Source organism: Cervus canadensis, chromosome 3 (genome assembly GCF_019320065.1).
Source record: "Cervus canadensis isolate Bull #8, Minnesota chromosome 3, ASM1932006v1, whole genome shotgun sequence".
Classification (NCBI taxonomy): Eukaryota; Metazoa; Chordata; class Mammalia; order Artiodactyla; family Cervidae; genus Cervus; species Cervus canadensis.
The window spans coordinates 251,732-261,067 of NC_057388.1; positions in this window are offsets into that span (position 1 = coordinate 251,732).

Consider the following 9,336-nt stretch of genomic DNA (forward strand, 5'->3'; position numbering starts at 1 on the left):
ACGATATGACTTTGTCATCAAAAATAGCAATAGAAAGATATATTTATTTTTTATCTACTATGTGCCAGGACCTGGGCAAATCACTTTTGGAAACGTGTGTAAAAACAGTCTAAAGAGGACTGTCTACAAATTGGTCACTGTCAGACAAGTGCCTAGTAGTTTGGCAGTAGGGTTATATGCACACTCTGAGATCTGTCACGAGCTCAGACTTTAAGCTAAAAGCAGCTTTTCTGACCAAAAGTTTTCAAAGCCTATATCTTCCAGCAACAAAAATGACTATATTCAAATTAACGTTGATGAGATAATTTAGGTAAGAAAGAAATATTTCCACAACAAATTTAACATTTGAAGATGTTTTTAAGTCCTAAAAGCTTCTGGGGAAAAAGCAGCTGACCAACCCAGAGATAAGATTTGTTCTGGCTTTGAACATTTTCTCCACAATTCTATATGCCAGCAATCATTTGGGAAATATGTCTACAAAGTACTGAGTCAATAGAAAGAGTATGTAATGTTTGTATTTCTCCCATGTTTGCATAGCTTTATAAAGAGTCTTCTCTTATAACTTCAATTTCCTCCACATCACTTGTTTTATTCCTTAGAGAAAGACAAATATTGTATGACATCGCTTATCTGTGGAATCTAAAAAATGGTAAAAACAAACCTATTTACAAAACAGAAATAGAGTCACAGACATATAAAACAAACTTGTGGTTACCAAAAGGGAAATGGGGGTGGGGCGGGAACTGGGAATTGAGACATACACACTACTATATACAAAGTGGAAAATTAATAAAAATCTACTGTTATAGCTCTGGGGACTCTACTCAACATTCTTTAATAGTCTACATGGGAAAATAATTTAAGAAAGAGTGAATACATGCATATGCATAACTGACTCACTTTGCTGTACAGCAGAACCTAACACAAATTAACTAAACTCCAATAAAATTAATTTTAAAATATGTTTTCTTTGTCTAATAGTTATTTGTGTCATTAGCCAGTTTTCTAACTGGGTACTCCTGCCTTTCTTCCATATATACGATCTGCATAAATATTAAGGATATAATTATCCTGTTTCTTTTTTTGTTTGTTTTTCTTTCCAAATTGTAACTTCTCAAAAGTTATATTACAGAAATTTTATATTTCCATGTATTTTATCTATTGATTACTTTCCTGTATAATTGCTTATTTCTGTTCCTTTATGCTTAATTTTTTCACCAGTTTTTTCTTTTTTCCCATATAATTGTCTAATCCACAATTTAATCCACAATTCATTAATTCATGGTGAACAGTGAATATGCAAAACCACCTTTCAATAAAATTGTAATTATTGATTGAATAATTTCACTTTCCCAGTTGCTTGTTCATATTGCCTTTATCATATATTATTTTTTATACACACTTGAATACTTTCTGCAACATTCATTATGTTCCACTTATCTTCCTGTCAATATTTGGACCCAAACCACCTTATTTTAATTATCATGCTTTCATTATCTGGGAGGTTAACTCTCCATTCATTACTCTTTAAATATTTTCTTTGGCTATTTTTCCCTCATTCCTTCTCCAAGATTAAGCTTAAAGTAATTTGGCAAAATTCCAAAACACAAACATAAAACAAACAAACAAAAAAACCCAAACAATAGCTAGGATATGTTTGAAAATGTACAGCTTTGGGAAGGACTTTCCCTTTATAAAAAGTCATTCTGAAACATGGCATGCTTTCCTATGATTAATTTTCCTTTGTGCCTTCAGTATTTTTTTTTTCGTTTCAAGTTTGCTTCATTTAGGTTTGGTATCTTTGTGGATATTGTTACTCTGAATTTGTGTCTGTTCACAGGTGAATGCATTTCTTTTCCACTATGTTTTTCTAGCTGGCATAGAGCAAAGTACATGCTGTCTAAGTATATTAACATGCATCTATTATATTATGGTTAACCACTAGCCCTAAGCTCAGATAGTTCAGTCAGTAGAACATCAGATGTTTAATCTGAGGGTCCAGGATTCACGTCTCTGTTTGGGTGCTCAGGTTTCGGGGCTTCCCTGGTGGCTCAGATGGTAAAGAATCTGCCTGCAATGCAGGAGACCCAGGTTCGATCCCTGGGTCAGGAAGATCCACTGAAGAGGGGAAATGGCAAACCACTACAGTATTCCAGACAGAAGGACCCTAGCAGATGGCAGTCCACGGGGTCACAAAGAGTCAGACATGACTGAGCAACTAGGCGTGCACCAGCCCGAAAATATATCAGTATACCCTCTTATGGTTTTTCAGCAGATAATTATTTACCTGAAAATTATATATAGTATTCTTTGCATTTTTTGTTTCTTATTTTCATATCATCAAAAATTATACAAAATTGGCTGTTCAAGTTCACAATTTTTTAAAGAATTTTGAACTTTATCAAATATTTATCATCTGTAGAGGTGATCATTATTTTCTTAGATATACTATAATCTTATATTACCTTGCCTTATTTCATCTTATATTAACACATACTCTTGGGTTCAGTGACTGGGGCTTCCACACACAAAGACTGTTCTGGCTGCCACTCTGCCAGAACTTTCTACTACAGGAGAACTTTCTCCTGTGGGTCCAGGAGCCAAGGCTGGAAGTGAGAGTGTTTGCTCATGCTGTTATACATAATTACCCGCTGACAGACGTTTTGCTTTCTGTCCCTTTCCACATCTGTTCATTTGGCAATTTTGGTTCTTCCGGGAAGTATGCCTCCATCAGTTGACAGACAGTGCTTTCCTTGAATTGGAGGTTGAGGTTGCCAGTCATCAGTTGAAGTTTTGTATGCCTCTGAACCTACTATGGATTATCATATACATATATGTTATAGTCTTGGATTACTTTTAGTGTCTTACTTTTTGTTATAAGTCTTAAGATTTTATTTTCTTCCAGGTTTTTTGAATCTATCAAACTTTCTATCTGTTCTTTAAGTTATTTTTACTACACTGTTAATTATTTTTGTGTTTATCTTGTTTATTTCTTCTAATCTTTTGTGGTTTATTCAAATAGTAATTTTTACCTTCTTGGGCTGAGGATATAATTTATTCAATTTCTTGTTTTATAATAAAATATTTAAGAATATCCATTTTTCTCAAATTCATATTAAAGTTTACAAAGTATTGGTCTTGCTATCATTTTCTTCTACTTTAGTGAGATTGAGTATTTTCATGTATATTCACTATTTATATTTCTTCTCTTGAAAAATTTCAAAACAATTTTAAACTGTTTTTCCTTTGCTTACTGATTTAAGATGAAAAACATGGAAAGAATATTGATTTGCTCATGTCATATAAGTTGAAGTCTTTTTCCCCTTCTTTCTTCTTTTGAGTTTGAGTTTTTACCTACATAAATTTTGTTTTATATTGCCCTTAATTTATTATTTCCTCACTATAATTTGCTTGAAATTTTGTCCAAAGAGTTGATCAGTTATTCCAAGGTTGTTTATAGAACTTTCCCCAGTTGATTAGGAAGGTTGTTCTTATCATTTACTGTATTCATAATATATGTAAAACATGCATATATACTATTTTTATTGTCAAGGATCTGCTGTTTGATATTTCAAGTCAAATTTTGTATATTCTCTAGATATCTTAAAAGGAGAGGATTTTCTGGAAAAATTATTCAAAGTCAAATTTAAACTTTTTTGTTTATGGGGAACTAATTCTTCAGCACACTATAACATGAGTTGATAGAGGATTGATGGCATGTCATAAATAGGGAAACTAGGGGTGTAACATTTTTATGCAGTTATTTGTACCTTTCAGACCTTCTTAGATATTCTTACTTCTGCTTAATGGAGCTATTGTGGTATCCTGGACTTTATAGAAACCACTAAGTCCTGATAGACTATTTAACTGCTTGGTGTTCCAACTTTCTTTAATCTCTACTAGGGAACAGTGGTAAATGGTTTCTTAAAAGCAGTGACTTGCCACAGAAAGGATGGCTTTCTTACAAAATTCTGATGGCATTAATAATAATTCTCCTAGAAAGATGTTTAGCAGGCCCCAAAGAGCATCCTGAAACTAATGAGACACTTAAAACACTGTGGGCCCTACGAGGCTATAAGGGGCAGTGGGTAAAGCTACTTCTATCATGGCCTGGACCAGGTAAATGGTACACTCTTGCTCTGGCTTACACTTAAACCTGGCGAACTTTCAGGTCATTGAATAAGTTAATCAGAGCACACCAGACTGTAGAGTGTGTTGTTTTCAAAATCCAAACAGGCCCATGAAGCATGGGCTCTTTCTTAGTGTTGGGAGGGACAAAGTGTGACAAATCTCTCCATTCTGGAGGGAATGTTCCAGCACATTTCAGACAGTGATTCAATTTTACTTATTCTTGAATTTTGTATGAATAGAATCCTGCTGTATGTATCCCCTTATGTCTTCAATCAATCAAGTATCAATTACTGCTTTAAGATTCACCCATAATGCTGTAAATAGCCCTGGTTGATTTATTAGTTGTCCAGTATATCTTTTTATGGGACTTCCCAGGTGGTGCAGTGGTAAAGAATCCATTTGCCAATGTAAGAGACACAAGAGAGGCGGATTCGATCCCTGGATCGGGAAGATTCCCTGGAGTAGGAAATGGCAAACCACTCCAGTATTCTTGCCTGTAAAATTCTGTAGACAAAGGAACCTGGCAGGTTACAGTCAGTCCATGGGGTCACAAAGGGTTGGACACAACTGAACACACACCCACTATATCCTTTCATGAACATACCATTTATTTATATATTCTGTTATTAGTGGTTTTTTGTGTTCTTTCCAATTGTGGATCGTTAAAATGCTTCTAAGAACAGTCTTGTCTGGTAGATATATATCAGCTTCCCATTTCCAACTATAATGGGAAACTATTCAGGGTCATAATTGAGTATGGTGTTTGCTACAAAGGTTTTGAAAATCCTCATTCCTAGGGTAAGGAAGGACTGTTTTATTCCTAGTGTTCTGAGAGTTTTAAATAATGAACAGATGTTGAATTTCATCAAATGCCTTTCTTTCATCTACTGAGATAAATGCACATTTTCTCTTTTGTTCTGTTACTGCTGCAGCAGGAGCTGTTGTGGTCCACATCAGATGAACCTCAGCACTTCAGTGTATTCAAGCATATGTCTCATTGCCAGTACTTGCAGTCGTTTTCCTGAAGATTGTGATGAAAGGTGCAGAGGCTGTTCTGCTTGTGCACAAAGCAGGCTTCAAGGGCCTGGGAATGAACCCCATTACCCTCTTTCTCCACTAGGGACAGCCACACTCAACTGATTGCTGGCAGGTCTGGTATTTATTCCAGCTTCTTTGCATGAGGGTAACTCTGAGGTGTGTCTTATACCACTTGCTTCGTTTCCCCATCGGGTTGACCTCTGGTTCCCACACTGGTAGCTGACTTGATGACATAGCCTGTCTTCCCTTCTTTGTCTTACCTCCTCCTCCTCTAATCATGATCCAAGAGTACCCCAGACAAATCAATTAGACCTGAATCCTGGTCTTAGTTACGTTTCTGGAGACAGCAATCCAAGAACATTGGTGGCTTTTCCAACTTTGCATTCCTGATATAAGCTATGTTCATTCCATATGATGTATTATATATTACATATTGATGAATTTGTTTTTATTCTATGGATGACTTTTGAATCCACATTCATTAGAGCCTGTAATGGCCCTTTCTCTCACTGTCCCTGTTGGGTTTTCTAGCAAGGTGATGCTTGTCTTATTTAATGAGATGAGAGCAAGCCATATTTTTCCATTTTGCTGAAATACTTTGTGGAAGATTGAGATTATTACTTCTTTGCATGTTTGAAGCCATCGTTGCCCTACTTTTTTTTTTTTTTTAATAGAGTTTATCTTTCCCTATAGGGTATATTATTAAGGCCTCCAGGCTGCTGTTTCTTCCTGAGCTCCAGATCTCATCAACATGCTGCCATCACAGCAGCACAGCCAACAGGATATCTGAGGGGCTGGTGAGGGGGCTAACTGAGGCCCAGACCTGGAGAATCAATGTAACTTTGAGGCAAGACAGTAAAGGAGTATTTTCATCCCTTCCATGTTAAAAAAAAAAAAAAAAAATCCCTTTATTCTAATTGCAGTAAAGTAGAAAATTACTACATTTTTTAACTGGAGCTCTGCCAATTTGTTTTCCAGTAAGTGCTCAAGAAGGCTGTCCTTCTGGTTCCTTCCTGGAGATCTCACAATCAACCAACTATTCAAAACCGGGTTAGATGGTTCTCATCATCTTCCTGGAGCTGCTTCTTACCTTGGTCACCACACATGCCTTTCCTCTAGTGGTTAAATACCACTGCTTGCGTGTTCTCTGTCATTCCCTTGATCTCTGGGGACGGCTGGGAGGGGATTTCCACGTGCTAGCATGCCACTCTCCAAGGTACTTCTCAGCTTTGAAGAAGGAAATGTCTCCTGGAGGACCACAGCAGTTGTAACTTGGAGTGGGGGATATCTCAAATATAGGAAGGGGTTTCAGATGATGATAACCCAGAAAAGAAAAAGACAGGAACCTAAAACAGAACAGGAAGACCACAGACACAACAGCCTAATCACTCTCCTGTCCCCAGAGTGATTCATGCCACGCTACTTTTTTTTTCCCTTGGATCACCTCTAACTTATTATTTTTTTAAAGTATAATAAGAGTTCAGAAACTCAATTTATAGTTTCACAGTATTTACTGTCATTTAATAAGCTCATCATTTGTATCAAATTTTGGAATAAAGTACACCTGTGATTCTGTTTTCTTCAAACTTTGTTTTGTAAAATCAATTTAATATTTTATGGCATGTGCTAACAAAACAGAAACAGAAAAACACAGAAAATACTAGAGTGCATTTCATTACACACACAAAATAAGGATAAATATTGTTTTGTGAAATTTTTGTTTCACTCACATACAGTGAAATGCAATAAAATACTCAATGATTCTTTGGATTTAACACTTTCAATGCTCATATGGTAGACAGCTTATATTTATTTATTTTTAAATTTATATATTTTTTTGCCTACTTATTTTTAACATCATATTTGATTCCTATCTTGGTTGGAGAATTCAAGAGTACATATATGCTATTTTTCTTTGACCCTTGACTATTTCAGAATAATTTTATTCCTTTAACAATGAAAATAAAATTTAACTAAGTATAAAGTTATTTTGTTACAATATTTTCACCATTATACTCTTTAATCCATTGTCTTCTGAGATTTGTATTATAGAGAATTATAAAGTCCTATTTTCTATTTTTTTTTTTCTAATTTTTTGATCACTCTTTTCTCTTTTTGGTGCACATGTAGATTTTCCACCTCTCTCTACTGTTTTACTGTAAAATTACAATATTTTACCAAGTGCTTAGGAGTAAGTCTCATTTCTTTCAATCTGTCTGCACTTTCAACTTATATACACATGCTTTTAATTCAAATAACATTTGTAATTATTGTTATTATCAGTGCTACACAAAAAGCAGTCCCGATCCTCTTTCAATCTTTGTTTCCTCCTCAAAATCCTCAATTTTAAATTAGCATCAAATTGTTGAGTTCAATTTTGTCATGCTTAATATAACCCTGCAGCTTCTATACAAAAGTATAACTTAACTGACTACTTGAAGGACTCAGTTTTGTTCCCAAGTAAGTCTTGCTTACAAGCTAAAATCAACACCAAAAGAAGTGGGCTCCAGAGAGCAGAATAAAACCTCACACTGGGATTTTCTGACCTCCTGCCACTGTCCCCTGACTTCCCACACTCCAACCCTCCCTCCAGCCCACAAGCCTGGATGCACTCACAGCAGGAGTTTTGCACAAGTAGTCCCCTCTCTCTGAAGCCTCTTCTTCCAGATCCTCTCTCGGCTGGCCTCTCATCATTCAACTTTTGCACAAATGTCACCTCCTCAGACCAATCTCCCTTGACCACACCTAGTCAAACTCCTTAAGAAAAACCTACTGGGCTTTTCTTCTTAGAATTTACCAATGTCTTATATTTTCTTGATTATGAATGTTTATTGTCTCTCTAGCAGATACAGGAGAGGATCTTATCTATTTCATCCCGGAAACTCTGAGGTCTACCACACTTCCTGATTAATAGACTGCTTTCCTCATTAATAAGCAGTTCTAAAATTAAAGTTATTTGGGTTTAATATTTGAAATCTTGTACCTACACATTTTGTAGCTTCACAGACTTAATTCCAAGATGCAGTCTCAGAATTTGTTATCTAAGACAGACTGCATTTGCCCTTTCCAATTATTTTTTCTCATAGAAATTACCATAAATTTAATATTTTGCCTTTTATAAAGGATCAATACCAGAACCACATATTTGAATAGTATCTTTTGTGTATATTTTGTAAAGTTATATTTTAAGATTTTAACATTGATCCTAAAAATTCAACAGATATCATGCCATAGCTATTCATCCATGCTGTGTATCATAAATTTGATAAAAATTTCCTGGACTTAAAAATGTATGTTTTCTCTGCCAATACAGATGTACTATTTCCCTTAACATGTCCTGCTTCCAAGAACTTTAAGGTAAACTAGTTCAAAATTATAATAAGAAGGACCTTTCAGGGGCTTCCCTGGTGGCTCAGCAGTAAAGAATCTGCCTGCAATGAAGGAATCAGAGACATGGGTTCGATCCTTGAGTTGGGAAAATCCCCTGGAGGAAGGCATGGCAACCCACTCCAGTATTCTTACCTGGAGAATCCTATGGACAAAGAAGCCTGGCAGGCTACCGTCCATTGTGTCACAAAGAGTCAGATATGATTTAGTACACATGCATGCAGGCCCTTTTAGGTGCTCAGAAGTATCTAACCTTACTTTGAGGTCAGCAAATCATAATCTAATCACTTTCAGAATCAATGAATGTGAAGGACAACCTCCATTAAACAAATACACATGTGGAAAAATATGCGTATGATTTCAGTGGGTTCATGGACTCTGCTAATTTTATTTACTAACTCAGATTAAGAGTTCCTGCCTTATATGATTTTTGTTTATTTTATGTTCCAGCATTTTCATTTGCACTTCCTCATCTGCAAGCAGTTTGTAAATCTTTAAGAAAGAACTCAAGAATTTGACTTAAATTCATGTAAGCAATTTGAGCTTTTTGTGACTTGTTCTTGTAAAAATATTTATCATATAACCTTGGAAGTCAAGGTCGAGAAAGTCAAATAACTTATTTCTCAATCTTTATTTGCTTCTATAGTCATAGTTACATACTAAGTAATTAGTCCCAGAGAGACACGATATATGGTGAAACTAGATATCTCTTTGCTATAGTTTTTGTTCCAATTTAAGATTCACATTAAAATTTCCAGCTTGGAGAAATAGATTGTATGC